Source organism: Otolemur garnettii, unplaced genomic scaffold (assembly GCF_000181295.1).
Source record: "Otolemur garnettii isolate 467f Iridium unplaced genomic scaffold, OtoGar3 scaffold00006, whole genome shotgun sequence".
Taxonomy (NCBI): domain Eukaryota; kingdom Metazoa; phylum Chordata; class Mammalia; order Primates; family Galagidae; genus Otolemur; species Otolemur garnettii.
Window position 1 is genome coordinate 8697998 of NW_003852401.1, and position 17811 is coordinate 8715808.

Consider the following 17811-nt stretch of genomic DNA (forward strand, 5'->3'; position numbering starts at 1 on the left):
GTCTTAAACTCCTGGCCTCAAATGATCTTCCTGCCTTGGCCTTCTTGGGATTACAGGTGTGAGCCATCCCACCCAGCTCCCAAGGGCTCACTATTGCTCATATCCTCTCAACTTCAGTGATTCCTGCTGAGCCATTCCCAATCTTCCTCCTTAGTCTCTCCTCATTGGCTTCTAACATACCTTCTAGATCAGCACACGGGGCTCTCCACACGAGACTGTCCAAAGGTGCTTTTCTTTGTCTTTCTGCATATTCCCCCTGGCTTGGGTTGCTCTCTCCCACCTACCCTACCCCACACCGTTTGTAATCATCTGTTTCACCACCAACAAGCAATCTTTCCTCTATGTCCATACTGTACTTTTATGTGTCCATATCCTACCACTCTGCTGGATTAAGACCTTAGGGACTGGAACCACATTTGACCGTCACTGTACCCAGCAGCGTGGGCACGAGCTCAGGACCATCCCCACAGCAGCCATGTGAGACCTCCACTTGGACTGCCAGGTGCTGTGCCTGCACAGCGCACCCTGCCTGTCTTCTCTCTCCTCGCACTGTCCAGAGGAGGGCATCGTTATGTTGCACAGATGTTTCCTATTGTTCTTAGATTCTAGGAGTCCCTGACTGAAGCTTGGGAGCTGAAAGAACAGGATCCAGGATCCAAACTAGCAGTGAAAGGGATATGAGAATGGGGCTGAGGGTTTTTTTGGTTTTTTTTTTTTTTTTTAGAGATAGAGTTTCATATTGTCACCCTGGGTAGAGTGCCGTGGTGTCACAGCTCACAACAACCTCCAGTTCTTGGGCTTAGGCAATTCTCCTGCCTTAGCCTCCCTAGTAGCTGGGACTACAGGCGCCCGCCACAATGCCCAGCTATTTTTTTATGGCATTTTGGCTGAGGCTGGGTTTGAACCCACCACCCTTGATATATGAGGCTGGCGCCCTACCCACTGAGCCACAGGCACCGCCCTAAGCCTGGCTATTTTTTGGTTGCAGTCGCCATTTCTTTCTTTCTTTCTTTTTTTTTTTTAGCTGGCCTAGGACAGGATTAAACCTGCCAGCCTCGGTGTATGTGGCCAGCACCCTACCCATTGAGCTACGGGCACGTCCTAGTTCTTAACATAAATGCCATTAACTGCTTTTTTTTTCACATGGGCCAAATTCCACCGGCTTCCTCTTCTCACTTTAGAGAAGTAAAATGAGAACGTAGTGGTCTGGCACGTGCACAGGGGTCAGCTGGGACTCTTACTAAAATGCAGATCTTAAGGGCGGGGGGTGGTGGCTCATGCCTGTAATCCTAGCACTCTGAGAGGCTGAGGCGTATGGATTGCTTGGGCTCACAAGTTTGAGACCAGCCTGAGCAAAAGCAAGATCCCCCATCTCTACTAAAAATAGGAAAAAAAAAAAAAAACTGAGGCAAGAGAATCTCTTGAGCCCAAGTTGGAGGTTGCTGTAAGCTATGACGCCATGGCACACTACCCAGGGTGACAGCTTGAGACTCTGTCTCCAAAAAAAAAATAAATAAATGAATAAAAATAAAATGCAGATCTTCGTTCAGTAAGTCTGGGTGGGCCTGAGATTATGCATTTATGACTTACGGCTGCTGGTCTGTGAACCTGAGAACCATTCTGGTAGGAGCAAATTGGCTGACCACGTAGGCTGTTGAGATAAAGGTGGATGAGTCTGCTGGGCTGCCTGGTCCACTTCTCTCACGTGTCTAAAAACTAACAAGTTTTGGAGAAGAATGAGGTCAGCTCAGGGAGGCTAAAGTCTGTCCGGGATAGCAGCACCACGTGGGCTGTTAAGGGCCAAAGGGTAGGGGAAATCGTAAGTGAAAAAGAGAACTTGTACTTTCTGGGGCTTATCTGAAGACCATGTTAGGACATGAGAAACTGGATTCTTCTCAGGCAACATTAATCTCTTTGGACCTTGGTTGAAATACTGTAACAGAAAAGGATGGAGAGGAAGGTAACATTGTAGGCTTTTGCAACAAACGGTTAACATTTGACACAGATTCGTCATCAGTAAAAGGAGAACAATAATAATAGTATCTGAGCAAAGCTAACAGATCAGTAATTGCAGAAGCTTCGGGCAGGGCCGGGCCTGTGGGTGTTCTCTCCACAATTCTTTCAACTTGCTTAAATGTTTGAAAATCTTCATAAGAAAATGTTAAAAAGAAATGTGCTCCCAAATAAAGTTGAAATGAGATAAATTAGAACATATGAAGATGTTTCTAAGTAGCATTATTCTAGTCCAAACAGTGGTTATCTCTGAGGGACTTTCTCTTAGCAGTTTGAGAAATTATTTTAGAAGCATAAATAGGCACATAAAAAATTTTCTGGAAGGTTACACAAGAAACTATTAGCATTGATTGCCTTCAGGGAGGGGGACTAATGGAAGGACAATAATGGAAGAGAGACTTTTTGCTCTATTACCTTTTAGAAAGTTTTGAATATCAGATCATGTGTATATATTACCTATCCAAAAAATAAATAAATAAAAAACCAACACATAGAGCTCTCAATGTTGAATAGCCCGCCTCTTTTCCAAGTAGTATACGTGTGTAATTATTATTAAACTGCAGAACTTGCTGTGCAGGGCCCTTGGTTACCATGGAAGATCATGTCCAGCTTCTTGGAGTGGGGCATTATGAGGCTGGACTGACCTATCAGCGCCCAGCTGGCTCAGTCTATTTGAAGATTTTTTTTTTTTTTTTTTTTTTTGCAGTTTTTGGTCAGGGCTGGATTTGAACCCACCACCTCCAGTATATGGGGCTGGCGCCCACCCTACTCCTTTGAGCCACAGGCACCACCCCTATTTGAGGATATTTTTAGCTATGAGCCAAAAGACTGCATTTTCTTTTTCTTTTTCTTCTTCTTTTTTTTTTTTTTTGTAGAGACAGAGTTTCACTTTACTGCCCACAGTAGAGTGCTATGGCGTTACACAGCTCACAGCAACCTCCATCTCCTGGGCTTAGGCAATTCCCTTGCTTCAGCCTCCCGAGTAGCTGGGACTACAGGCGCCTGCCACAACGCCTGGCTATTCTTTTGTTGTGGTTTGGCCGGGGCCAGGCTTGAACCCACCCCCATTGGTATATGGGGCCAGCGCCCTGCCCACTGAGCCACAGGCGCTGCCCAACATTGTCTTGTCTTGTCTTTTCTTTTTTTGAGACAGAGCCTCAAGCTGTCCCCCTGGGTAGAGTGCCATGGTGTCACAGCTCACAGCAACCTCCAACTCCTGGGCTTAAGCGATTCTCTTGCCTCAGACTCCCAAGTAGCTGGGACTACAGGCGCCCGCCACAATGCCTGGCTATTTTTATTGGTTGGAGCCGTCATTGTTGTTTGGCGGGCCTGGGCTGGATTTGAACCCGCCACCTTAGGTGTATGTGGCTGGCGCCTTAGCCGCCTGAGCTACAGGTGCTGAGCCAAAAGATTGCATTTTCCATTTCTGCTTTCCTGACAGGTCTGGGCCTCGGCGGTAACTAGGTTGAACTAGCTCAAAGGAAGGAAAGGGAGAAAGGCAGCTTGGAGGTCTGTAGGCCCCACTGCTGCAGCTTGTGTTAAGGAGGTAGATAGAGATGGGGGTGAAGAGCTGCACCTCATGACTGGGACACGGTCCTACAAGAATACTACACATGTTCTATACTTCGAAATTTACAAAGTGTTCAGAGACATAACCTCCTCTGAGCCAAACGACTTCCAGGAAGGTAAGTGGGCAAGGATTTTGTCCTGTCCTGTTGAAGAAGAAAGAAACTAAGTGTGGTGGCCATGAGATACACCTCTCTGATACCCTTCCTACCAAAGGAGCAACTGACTGAGGGCCCCTGTTGTGTTCTAAACTTCATCACTGTGTCTGAGATGAGGCCAGGCACTCAGGGGCTGCTCCCAGCCAGTGATCCAGGGTGGCAGGGACATTAAGGCATCATATATTGGAGATATGGGACCCTCTGTTGATTTGTGTGCTCCCAAATAGCCCTGCAGATTTTCTTTAGAGGACATTGTAATTAACACGAATTAACATGCCTTTACCTTCCCTCCCTCCCTCTCTTCTTTCTTAGAGTGAGGCTTGCATCCCAGTCTGATAGCTCTGCCACCCTCTCCTGGCTCCCTTCCATTTTCTTTCTTGCAAGTGTATTTTATTTTATTTTATGTCTCTCTCTTTTTCTTTTTCTGAGACAGCATCTCACTTGGTTGCTCTCAGTAAAGTGTTGTGATGTCACAGCTCATAGCAACCTCAAACTCTTGGGCTCAAGAGATCCTCTTTCCTCAGCCTCCTGTATAACTGGGACTACAGGCACCTACCCCAATAACCTGCTATTTTTTTTTTTTAGAGACAGAGGTCTCAGTCTTGATCAGGCTAGTTTGGAACTTCTGAGCTCAAGCAATCCACTCACCTCAGCCTCCTAGAGTGCTGAGATGACAAGCGTGAGCCACTGCTCATGGCTTTCATTTTCTTTCTTTCTTACTTTCCTTCCTTCCTTCCTTCCTCCCTCCCTCCCTCCCTTCCTTCCTTCTTTCTTTCTTTCTTTTTTTTGAGACAGAGCCTCAAGCTATCACCCTGGGTAGAATGCTGTGGCATTACAGCTCACAGCGACCTCCAGCTCCTGGGCTCAAGCGATTCTCCTGCCTCCACCTCCCAAGTAGCTGGGACTACAGGTGCCTGCCACAATGCCCGACTATTTTTTGGTTCCAGCCATCATTGTTGTTTAGCGGGCCTGGGCTGGATTCAAATCTGCCTGCTCAGGTGTATGTGGCTGGTGTCTTAGCCGCCTGAGCCACAGGCACTGAGCCCATTTTCTTTCTTTCTTTTTTTTTGAGACAGAGCCTCAAGCTATCCCCCTGGGTAGAGAGCTGTGGCATCACAAATAAAGGAGGCTGCTTAAGTCTGTTCGAGTGGTGTCACTAAGAGAATGGAGACATTGTAAGCTGTGAGGAGGACACCATTTAACATAGGTGGGAGGAGGTAGAGGAACGGCAGGCTCTTGCTTGTAGCCTCTTCTTGGAATTGGCTGGCAGCAACCTGATTCGCAATAGCTGTTTGCATGAGTTTCCAGGACTCCAGGGGGAGTTCATTCTGTCTCAATACAGGGTTTTGTCAATACAGGTTTTGGTTAGGGCTTCTTTCCTTGAGTGAGCTTGGCTGGGAAAGAAAGCAGGAACTCCTCTGGGGCCGTATTCTAGGAGTGCTTGACAAGGAAGTAAGGCATGGAAGAAGGATGACAGAACACGGGTAGTGAGAGGACTTGTTTCTTGGGACCGAGTCTCACTCTGTCACCCTGGGTAGAGTGCCATGGCATCATAGCTCACAGCTACCTCAAACTCTTGCGCACAAGTGATCCTCCTACCCTAGTCTCTCCTGTAGCAGGGACTACAGGCACCCGCAACACCTGGCTAGTTTTTCTATTTTTAGTAGAGACGGGGTTTTACTCTTGCTCAGGCTGGTCTTTGACTTTTGAGCTCAGGCAATCCACCCACTTGGCCTCCCAGAGTGCTGGGATTACAAATGTGAGCCACTGTGCCTGGCCGGTAGTGAGAAGATTTTTTAAGCAACTGGCATAAGTTGAGTTATATGAAAGCAGCCCTCGTAGACCCTGGACTGGAATTGCAGTGCTTACCTCTGTTCATATGTCCCCAGAGAGACATAAAGTGTGGCTGAAAGTGAGGAGGAGAGCGCCAAAGCCAGAAGGCCACAGGAAAGTGAGAGCTTGAGTGGCAATACTTGACTTGGTGAAGAAATGAAGAATAGCTTTAAGAAACAGCATATGTGGAGACTGGTGATGAGCTGGTCTTGTTCAGTCTGTGTGATAAGGAATCAGTACCTTTATACACACACAAGGAGAGAGAGAGATATTACCTTGCCTCTTTATAACTGAGATTTCGGTTACTATGTATTTTGGGCTCTTCAAGAGCAGGGGTCGATTATTTTACATGTATTGTGTCCCTGATGTCATCCAACACAGCAGGGCTGCACGCTTGCCAGGGCTTCCTTGAGTACAATGTATTATTCATTTGGTTATCATGGAAAAAACGTTCTTGGTGTCCTGGCCATGTGCGCTGTGCTGAACAATTTTTATGCCTAAGAGCACAAAAACTCCCCTCCTCACTTCCAATATTCTTCCTCCACACGTTGACGGCTGTTCCTAACAGCTCAGTTCTAAGACACGGCTTTAAGCATGAAATTTGTTGGGGACAGTGAATACTAGATTAAACCTCGGTGGCCATGAGCCATTTGCTGAGAGGCCTGAGGAATGAACCATAAACAAAAGGTATGTGAGGCCAGAAGGAAGGCAGGGACCTTCAGGGAAGCGCTCATTCTGAGGGCGAAAACAACTGTGACAGACCCAAAGGAAGGAGTCACAAGAAAAGGAATCGTGGAGGTGTCTACTTTTTCCAAGCTTTATACTTGCAGGCATGATTTCCTACCCATTAAGAGAATTAAAATCTGCTCAAGGGTCCTCACAGTGGCTTGGAGATTCTCACAGGTAGACAGGACTATCACCAGAAAGTTCAGATGGCTCCGTGCCTGTGGCTCAAGTGGCTAAGACGCCAGCCACATACACCTAAGATGGCGAGTTCGAATCCAGCCCAGGCCTGCCAAACAATAATGATGGCTGCAACGAAAAGAAATAGCCATGCATTGTGGTGGGCGCCTGTGGTCCCAGCTACTTGGGAGGTGGAGGCAGGAGAATCGCTTGAGCCCGGGAGTTGGAGGTGTCATGCCACTGCACTCTACCCAGGGGGACAGCTTGAGGCTCTGTCTCAAAAAAAAAAAAAAAAGAAAGAAAGTTCAGATGAAGCTAATGAGGGTAATACCCTGTCCACTGCCAGGAAATGTGGCATGCTACTTTTGTTTTAAGATTTCTTTCCGTTATGTTTTCTGCTCACATAAATAGAAATACAGGCTCACTAAACATTTTCATACACTATAAGAAATAATAATATGAAAAGTGGATGGATGGTGCCCGTAGCTCAGCCTGTTGGGCCCCGGCCACATATACCAAAGCTGGCAGGTTCGAACCTAGCCTGGGCCAGCTAAAACAACAATGAAAATTCCAACAACAACAACAACAAAATAACCAGGCATTGTGGCAGGCACCTGTAGTCCCAGCTATGTGGGGGGCTGAGGCAAGAGAATCACTTAAGCCCAAGAGTTTGAGGTTGCTGTGAGCTGTGACACCCTGGCACTTTACCAAGGGAGACAAAGTGAGACTCTGTCTCTAAAAAAAAAGAGAGAAAATAAAATAAAAAATAAAATTATGCCGCACACTGCTACTTCTTGGCGGCTTGTGGCATATGTCCCAAGATGTGTGTGAGTATAGAGAAAAAGAGAGGATAATGTGATTAAATCACCCCATTCCTTTTTCTGGGAAATATTCTTCAGTTCTTGATTTTTATCTTTCATAGGAAATTGTGGTATGAATTGATAGCCAGAGCATTTACTTAACATGAATACGTTAAAATTTAGTTCAGTTACAGACTGCTGTAATCAGAATCTCCCTCACCCTCCAATAACAAACAGACATGTAGGCATAAGGACAGGTAGGAGCCTCAGATGCTGGCGAGATTTTCTAGCTGACAGTTTCCAAGCAGCTGTGGGAGTCCTTGATTCAGTGACATGTTTCGAAGTTTATAGCTAGATTTTCTAGGACAATGAGCTGCTCTCAGTTACGGGCTATCTGTAATCAGATTGCTGGGTAGTAGAATCAAGCAATCATTGGTGTGTCCTCCAGTTCAGTTTTTTTGAGCACTAAGTACAATCTAATAAAAATCTTCATCTAAACATAACCCCAACTTTTTATTCTGTCACAAGCATCATTTTAGAAAATACAGAGAAGAAAAATGAGCTGTTGCTCTCCTACTAAATGATAACTACCATTATCATGTTGGCATATTTCATTCTGAAATCCCCACACTTCAAAAGCTCCGACAAACAAGTATTTTATCTTAGATGAGAAAATCTTTCAATCTTTCTTTTCTTTTTTTTTGAGACAGAGTTTCTCTTTGTTGCCCTTGGTAGAGTGCCGTGGTGTCATTAGCTCAAAACAACCTCCAACTCCTGGGCTTGAGTGATCCTCTTGTCTAAGCCACCCGAGTAGCTGGGACTACAGGTGCCCACCACAACAGGTGCCCTCCACACCAAGCACCCACCAGAATACACAGCTAGTTTTTAGAGACAGGGGTCTCACTCTTGCTCAGTCTGGTCTTGAATTCCTCAGCTCAGACAATCCACCTGCCTTGACCTCCCAGAGTGCTAGGATTACAGGAGTGAGCCACTGTGCCCAGCCATTTTTTTTTTTTTGGAGACAGAGGCTCATTCTGTGGCCTGTCTCCCTAAGTGGAGTGCCATGGCATCATCATAGCTCACAGCAACTTCAATCTCTTGGGCTTAAGAGGTTTCTCTTGCTTCAGCCTTGGGAGTACCTGAGACTAGGGGCACCCACCAAAACCCAAGACTCCTAGCTACAAAGTGCTATGTCATTTCTTTCTTTTTTTCAAAGACAGAGTCTCACTCTGTTGCCCTGGGTAGAATGCTGTGGCTATGTCATTTCTGTTTATATTTGAAAGGATGGTTTTGAGAGTCCTTATGACAACTTGTGAGAAGCTGAAAAAAGAGGAATAGAATGTTAAGTGAACAAGAAAGGAAGGAAGGAAGGAAGGAAGGAAGGAAGGAAGGAAGGAAGGAAGGGGATGCATTTTATAGTCGGCATTTAATTGAATTCAGCTCTTGGTTACCTAGGTATATCTAGATTTATGTATTTGTTTGCATTTCCAGGTTTATATCTTGGGACATGTAAGGCCAGCCTGAGACACCTTTATGTAGGCAGTGAAGGGGTAGGAGGGTGTTTCTGAGTCCATATTCCATTCCTGTTAGTTATATCTAATCAGATCTGTGTGATTAATGTCAATGAAGACAGGTAGCTAGCTGATTTTTTGAAAAAAAATTCCTATTTTTGAAAATGAAAAGTTAGCTAGCTGATCTATCTATCTATCTATCTATCTATCTATCTATCTATCTATATATATATATATTTTTTTTTTTGAGACAGAGCCTCAAGCTGTCGCCCTGGGTAGAGTGTTGTGGCATCACAGCTCACAGCAACCTCCAACTCCTGGGCTCCAGTGATTCTCTTGCCTCAGCCTCCCAAGTAGCTGGCACTACAGGCACCTGCCACAACGCCTGGCTATTTTTCGGTTGCAGCCGTCATTGTTGTTTTGGTGGGCCCAGGTTGGATGTGAACCTGCCAGCTCATATGTATGTAGCTGGCGCCTTAGCTGCTTGAGCCACAGGCACCGAGCCTGATATATATTTCGGTTTTAGAATAATGGTCTCTGTTTCTGCTCCTCTAACAGTAGATGACTGGTTTCATTTGCTAAAGCCCAAACATGAAAATATCTTGAGACTTGGAAATGTTGCTGTGATAGATGTCATACTCATGCATAACTTTTTATCACACAAACCTTTTTTATTTTTTCATTTCAATGCTCTAACTTCAAGGACAGGACTCAGAGCCTGTAGGACAGTTGTGAAGGCTCCAGCCACATACACCAAGGTGGCGGGTTTGAAACTGGCCTGGGACAGCTATATAACAATGGCAACTGCAATAAAAAATAGCCGGGTGTTGCGGTGGGCATCTGTAGTTCTAGCTACTTGGGAGGCTGATGCTGTAAACTGTGACGCCAAGGCACTCTACCAAGGGTGACATAGTGAGACTCTGTCTCAAAAAAAAAGGACAGATTGATGTCGATTTTTGTTTGTTTTATAGATCTATAAAAATATTGGGTTTACTATCAACAGAGCCTTAAATTTAGAACATAAACTCTGAATTCTTGATGATTTCATGACATTTCTAGTAGCATAGATTTTAACAGCATGTCTGCTAAACTTTGGAAATCATGATGTATCCCTCTGTCTTTTTCTTTTTTTTTTTTGAGACAGAGCCTCAAACTGTCACCCTGGGTAGAGTGCTGTGGCATCACAGCTCATAGCAACCTCCAACTCCTGGGTTTAAGCAATTCTCTTGCCTTGGAGTCGCAAGTAGCTGAGACTACAGGCACCTGCCACAAAGCCGGGCTATTTTTTGGTTGTAGTTGTCATTGTTGTTTGGCAGGCCCAGGCTGCATTTGAACCTGCCAGCTCTGGTGTATGTGGCTGGCACCTTAGCCACTTGAGTTATAGGTGCCCAGCTAGTATCCCGCTGTCTTAGTGCACATTTGGATTTTCCTTTAGTGAAATATTAAATTAGGCACGGTGGCTCATGACTGTAATCCTAGCACTCTGGGAGGCCGAGGCTGGTGGATTGCCTGAGCTCAGGAGTTCAATTCCAGCCTGAGCAAGAGCAAGATCCCATCTCTAAACAAATAGCCAGGCACTGTGGCAGGCTCCTGTAGTCCCAGCTACTTGGGAGGGTGAGGCAAGAGAATCTCTTGTGCCTAAGAGTTTGAGGTTGCTATGAGCTATGATGGATGCCACAGCACTCTACCGAGGGCAACAAAGTGAGACCCTGTCTCATAAAACAAACAACAAAAAAGAAATATTAAATTAAATGTGGACCTTAGATTAATTGGCTCACATAAAAGTAATGACTCATGGAGGAATGACACAAGTCCTGACCTTGAGAGTTTCAAGCTACCAGCTCAGAGCGTGGGGGTAATTGTAAAAAGGTAACTAGCACTGGTTGGTAAAGTCGTATTTTCCCTAACCTCCTCAGTTGTTCCTTGGGTCTTTAAGGATTACTAATATTAGCCCTATCAGAAGCCAGCCTAAAAAAGAATCTGCCAAATGCAATCACAGAGCTGGAGGTAGACAGTGAATAAAATAGTAAAGTCATTTCTGAAGCATTTAGCTCTGTTCGCTTCCAAACTTAACATATTCAAAAAGTCCCAAATTGCTCCCTTTTCTTACTCTTATTTCTCACTGCCTCTCAACCAATAGGAGGGCTCAGCAAAATGGAAGGCTTAGGCATCTTCACAAAAATAAAGCCAGGCCACAAGAAAGGGTTTCCAAGGGTGGCTGGACAACAAAACTGCTGAAGCCGCCTCTGAGAGGCCTGTTTTGGCAACGGATCTGTACTCTTGGCCATTTCCATGCACAGAGAGGCCCACTGGACTAGATAAACAATAGGGTCTCTTCTAAAAATCTAGGATTGTCATCTGGGTTTTGAACCTCCCCTGATTTTTAACTCCTGGGAAAGGAGCAAGAAATAAACATTTTATCTGTAAGTTTTTGGGAAACCAATTAAATTAACTCTGAAGACTGACACATAGTTGGAAGGAGAAGTGGTGTGTGCGTGGGGGCGGGGGCGCACGCGCACATGTGGAGGGGTGTTCTTAAACTCACGTAGCCTCCTTCCCTTTCTACTGAGAGCTGCTCCGTTTTGGTCCCTTAAGGAAGTAGCTCTCACTCTTGCCTCTCTCTTTCTCATTACCTCATTTCCTCTTGCTCTTTATTTCAACATCCATTCAAAAAATATCCACTGGGACCTTTAGACATTTATCTGTCAGAGACAGCATGACATAGCTGGAAGAACTTTGGCTTCAAGGTTGTAGAGATCTTTGATCCAACCCTTTACTTACAGACAGGGTAACCGTGCACAAGCGGCAATCTCTTTGAGTCAGAGCACAGAATAGGAAAAATCATCCTTTCTACTTTGCCTGAGAATGAATTTTGTAAATTATGAAAATATACATATATATTTATCAACTTGAAAGTGGGCATTAATAAACTAATCTTTATCATTTGCATTTGAATTTATAAAATGCCTTTTGCCTTTTTAGTTAAGAGCACAGGCTCATTAAGGTTGGGATGTGTTGGGGAAGCACTCTGGCAGGGAGACTCAAAGCAAACAAAGAACTTTAAGGTGCCCAGCCCAGGCTACATTTTAATATTTCTGGGTCAGGCATGGTGGTTACTTATGCCTATAATTCCATCCAGGAGTTTGAGATAAGCCTGTGCAATATAGGGAGACCTCATCTCTACAGAAAAGAAAAATAAATATCAGTTGAGCATGGTGGTTTGCTCCTACGGTCCTAGCTACTTGGGAGGCTGAGGCAAGAGAATCGCTTAAGCCCAAGAGTTTGAGGCTGCTGTGAGCTGTGATGCCAGAGCACTCTACTGAGGGCACCATAGTGAGACTCTGTCTCAAATTGAAAAAAAACCCAAGAAAACAAAAATTTCTAGATTATGTCCTAAATCAGGTGAATCAGAATCTCTGGAGACAAGGCCCTAGAATCTGCATTTTTAGCAAATGCTCAGGCCATTTATCATGTACACAAAAGCACACAGAGACCCACCAGATAGGACAGAGGACCATCCACAGTATCTTTTCTTACTTGAAAATTCTAATTCTCATGACCCAAATTTTAGTTAGTTCTATTTTTCTGTGATCAAAGAAAAATTAAAAGGGAAATTATATAACTACTTGTCTGGCACTATGTTTAGGGCCTTATGCACATTGTATTATTTTTCAGCACAATAATTCTTTTTTTTTTTTTTTTTTTTTTTGAGACAGAGCCTCAAGCTGTCCCCCTGGGCAGAGTGCTGTGGCATTACAGCTCACAGCAACCTCCAACTCCTGGGCTCAAGCGAGTCTCTTGCCTCCGCCTCCCAAGTAGCTGGGACCACAGGCGCCCGCCACAACGCCCGGCTATTTTTTGGTTGCAGCCGTCATTGTTTGGCGGGTCCGGGCTGGGGATTCAAACCCGCCACCTTAGGTGTACATGGCTGGCGCCTTAGCCGGTTGAGCTATAGGCGCCGAGCCCACAATAATTCTTCAAGGTAGGTTTTTTTTTGTTTTTTTTTGAGACAGAGTCTCAAGCTATCACCTGGGTAGAGTGATGTGGTGTCACTGCTCACAGCAACCTCAAACTCTTGGGCTTAAACGATCCCCTTGCCTCAGCCTCCCAAGTAGCTGGGAGTACAGGCACCTGCCACAACACCCGGCTATTTTTTGGTTATAGTTGTTATTGTTGTTTGGCAGGCCTGGGCCGGATTTGAACCCACCAGCTCTGGTGTATGTGGCTGGAGCTTTAGCCGCTTGAGCTACAGGCACTGAGCCAAGGTAAGTGTTGTTATTGCCATAGTATGCATAGATTTACAGTCATAGGGTGCATAGACTCTAATTTCAAAGTTGGTGGGTTTTCCACTATATACATGTATGAGCTTATTGGAATCACAGTACCATATCTGCAGGTAATAGATTTCTTTTATAAGGATTGTTTCTTCATCCTTGTTGACTCACTCAGTGCCTCTTATTGTGAACATTAATTACTTGATGTGGTGATGAAATTTATTTTTTCTTTCTATATTCTTTTTTTTTTTTTTCCGCAGTATTTTGCCGGGGCTGGGTTTGAACCCACCACCTCCAGCATATGGGGCTGGGTCGGCGCCCTACTCCTTGAGCCACAGGCAGCACCCTTTCTTCCTATATTCTATGCAGTTTTGTAAGGCAACTTAAATCCTTTGTGTGGTGGGGAATGGGTTGGATATAAATGAACAACAGAAAGGAAACTATAATTATGAATTCATTTAATAATTATATTCACTTAATGATAAAAATACATGAAATCGTGACAGCCCAGGATAATTTCGACTTATGAGATCTCAAACCAACAACTAGCTATAAGATGGAGGAGAAGACAAACAATCTAGATGAGAAATAGGTTTTAAATTGATAAAGTCTGGGCAGTGCCTGTGGCTCAAAGGAGTAGGGCACTGGTCCCATATGCCAGAAGTGGTGGGTTCAAACTCAGCCCTGGCCAAAAACTGAAAAAAACAAACAAAAAAAAATTGGATAAAGTCTATCTTTTGAATGCTTTTATTTGAGTTATCTAGTTCAGATAAAGAAGGGAAAGGGAGGCTGGGGCACATGGATTGCTTGAGCTCAGGAGTTCCAGACCAACCTTAGCAAGAGTGAGACCCCATCTCTATTAAAAAGAAAAAACTAGCTGGGCACTGTGGCAGGCACTTGTAGTCCTGGCTACTCAGGAGGCTAAGGCAAGAGGATTGCTTGAGCCCAGGCGTTTGAGGTTGTTGTGAGCTGAGAAAAATAGAAGGGAGAAGAGAAGGGGCCCTGGTAGGCTAAAAGATATAGGGTTCAGATAGGGAGAAGGAGGTTGGTCTGTTTGGAAAGCAAGTCAGGACAAAGTCCATGTGAAAAAGGTGTCACCTTTTTTTCTCCATGGTATTTGCAGAAGAAACAAAAGATGAAAGGAAGAAGATCAAGGTTAGGGGTGATTAGGAATAAAGAGCAATTGGGCAATCCAAGAAATTGTTCCTGTTGATGACCAGTGTACACGAAGTTTGAACTGGTCAAAGCAGAACTCATCTGGCCTCATGAGTTGTAACTTGTGACTCATTATCTGTGTCTCTGATCCATGAGAAATATAGTTTAAGAAATTATTCGTAAACACTTTTGTAGAGTGTTGTATGAACTGAGAAAAGGTTAGCTCTCCCCTTGAAGAGGATAGAAGAGGCCCTCAGGCTTGAAAATATACACACAGGTAAGGAATTGCCACCTACTTTGTGACATCTAATCATTCTTTTTAAAAATATATGTATATGTTTTGTAGAGACAAAGGCTTGCTACTTTGCTCAGGGGGGTCTCAAACTCCAGGCTCCAATTGATCCTCCCAACTCAGCCTCCTGTAGTTCTGGGATTATAAGTGTGAGTCACCATGCCCAGCCAAAATTTCTATCTATTTTAAGTTTAAGAGAAAATAAGAAATGAATTTAGAAATATTTCCTCTGTGCTTGGACAGAGCCGTCTTGTGACAAGAGAATAGCAAAAGTCACCTGTTTGGTTTGAGATAATATTTTTGGAAAGAACATTGTATAGTGATATACAATGTAAGCTATTGTTTCGGTTGTTGTCTTTTGATTAAGATAATACAGCTGAAAGGAACCCTCGATATCATCTAGGCTGACTCCCTCATCTTACTGATGCCATCTTCATGTGGACACTGAAGCTTATTTGGAGCTTATTTGGGTCAAGTGTATTTATTTCCCAAGAGCACAGGTCAAGTAAACAGTGTAGATTCTAGAGTCAGAGTAAGCCCTGTTTGAAGCCAGTGCTGCCACTTCCTAATTTATGGTTTTAGGGTTGAGCAGCACCTCAGAGAAGTTAACAGTGGGTTGTACAGAGTGGGTAGAGTTTGTCAGAGGGGCAGCAATCCAGACAGAGGGAAGAGGATGTCCCGAGAGGGCAGTGTGAGAGGAAGAGGGCGCTATGTGGGGGGATGCTGGTGGATATACAGCTGGAGCCCATAGAAGAAGAAACTCCACAGCCAGCATTTTTCTGTGCTATTTCAGTGTTAACTTTGCATCAGTAATCTACCCAAAGAAGCCTGAGTTGCTACCAACCCTTGCTATTCACAAGCAAGATCATGGCACAATGTGGCCTTGAACTTCTCCCCTTAAGCCATCCTCTTGCCTCCCACTAAGGCTATTTGCACTGCTAAGGCTATTTTTCTTTTCTCCTTAGTTTTCCAAAACCACTTTTTATTAGAAGTATTACATATATACAAAAACATATGTAAAAGTGCCACCTGATGAATATTCAGAGTATGCACATGTAACTAGTTTCCAGAATAATAGAAAATTACTGGCCCCCAAAGGCCCCTCATGGTCCTTTCCAGTCACCAGCCCTGCACCTCCTCCCCACTGCAAAGCAATGACCATCCTGACTTTTTTTTTTTTAAAGACTAGTCAAGTGCTGAAGTGAGAAGGGGGCAAAGAGTAGAATAAGGAGTTCAATTTGTAACTGACTATGAACAATCAAGAGAGATAACTCACTACGTTCAGATCAACCCTCACTTTTCTTTCTTTATTTTTATTTTTATTTTTATTTATTTATTTATTTTTAAGACAGAGCCTCAAGCTGTCCCCCTGAGTAGAGTGCTGTGGCATCACAGCTCACAGCAACCTCCAACTCCTGGGCTCAAGCGAGTCTCCTGCCTCTGCCTCCCAAGTAGCTGGGACCATAGGCGCCTGCCACAAAGCCCGGCTATTTTTTGGTTGCAGCCATGATTGTTGTTTGGCAGGTTTGGGCTGAATTCGAACCTACCACCTTAGGTGTATGTGGCTGGCACCTTAGCCACTTGAGCCCCAGGCACCGAGCCTCTCACTTTTTTTTCAACAAGCATTCCTCTGACATAAGGGCATAGGATCATCCTTACTTTTATTGTAATTTATTTATTTATTTATTTATTAGAGACAGAGTCTCACTCAGTCACCCTTGGTAGAATGTTGTGATGTCATAGCTCACAGCAACCTCAAACTCTTGGGCTGAAAGCAATTCTCTTGTCTCAGCCTCCCAAGTAGCTGGGACTACAGGTACCCACCACAACACCTGGCTATTTTTTGGAGACAGGTTCTCACTTTGCTCAGGCTGATCTTGAACTCCTGAGTTCTTGCAATCTCCCCACTTGGCTTCCCAAAGTGCTAGGATTATAGGCATAAGCCACTGGTCCCAGCCTATATCCTTAACTTTTTTTTTTTTGGTCGGGGCTGGGTTTGAACTCACCACCTCCAGCATATGGGGCCCACGCCCTACCCTTTTGAGCTACAGGCGCTGCCCATACATCCTTAACTTTTAACAGCAGAGCTTAGCTTGTTTTTGTATAGTATGTACTTGCCTGTAGCTTCTTTCATTTACATTGCACATAAGCAGTTAGTTATAAATCTGTTCATTTATTCTCATCATTGTGTAATATCCTAAACTTTTTATTTGAATCAGTTTCCTAAACCCACAGACAAGTTGAAAGACTAGTACAACGAACACCTACATAACCTTTAGATCATGAGTTACTAGATCATGAGTTACTGTTATTATCATCACTTTACAGATGAGGAAACTAAGGCAAAGAGAAATTAAGTAATTAGCCCGGGTCATGTCCCGGGACCTAGTTTTTCTTAGCTTGCTGTTTAATCAGTCATGAGGTTACAGGCCAATCCTATAACTTCTCTGGGCCTGTTTCTTCATTATTAAGATAGGAGTAATAATCCCACCTCATTAAGTTTCCCAACTGTTAATGGTGCTCAGATATGAGCTGCATGTGGAAGTGTTTTGTGTTTTGTGAAGTGTAAAGTGGTGGCACTCCAAAGGAGTACTGTTAAAAATGCAGGCTCCTGGGTCCTACCCCCTGTAGACTTTTTTTTTTTAGTCACAAAATTATTTAATTGAAGCTATAAAAAAGAGGCAGTATAATTGATAAAATAATTAGGAAAGGATATTTAGCATATTTCAAAAGATTTAAAACAAGAGGAGCAGGACACTTTACAAATGGTTGTGCAGGAAATAAAATTCTCAAACTATAATTAGAAATGTAACATTACAGAGTGTCTTATAAAATACAAAGAAATATAAAAGGGTTATATGTGCTAGAAGTCTGAAAACTATGAATAATGACCAAATATTTAGGTTTAAATTTACAGTTTCTTAACTCAGTAGGTCTGGGGTAGGAGGCAGAATGTTTAACAAGCCCCCAAGGTAATTCTGATGTACCAGTCCCCAGACTACACCATGAAAAAACACTGCTATGGGCTCCAAGCCTGTAACTCAGTGGCTAAGGCACCAGCCATATACACCAGCACTGGAGGGTTCAAATCCAGCCTGGGCCTGCCAAACAACAATGACAACTACAACCAAAAAGTAGCCAGGCCTTGTAGTGGGTGCCTGTAGTTCCAGCTACTTGGGAGGCTGAGGCAAGAGAATCTCTCTCTCTTTTTTTTTTTTCTGAGACAGAACCTCAAGCTATCCCCCTGGGTAGAGTGCCATGGCATCACGCTCACAGCAACCTCCAACTCCTGGGCTCAAGCAAGTC

The 17811-nt window shown here is 44.1% G+C and overlaps 1 non-coding gene across 1 annotated transcript; it reads left to right on the top strand.

Annotated features, from left to right (window-relative positions):
- Window positions 1–14409: 14409 nt before the first annotated feature.
- LOC111722854 lies at window positions 14410–14535 on the top strand. Its single transcript, XR_002771508.1, has one exon. It is a non-coding gene; the product is annotated as a U6atac minor spliceosomal RNA (small nuclear RNA).
- The last annotated feature ends 3276 nt before the right edge of the window (window positions 14536–17811 follow it).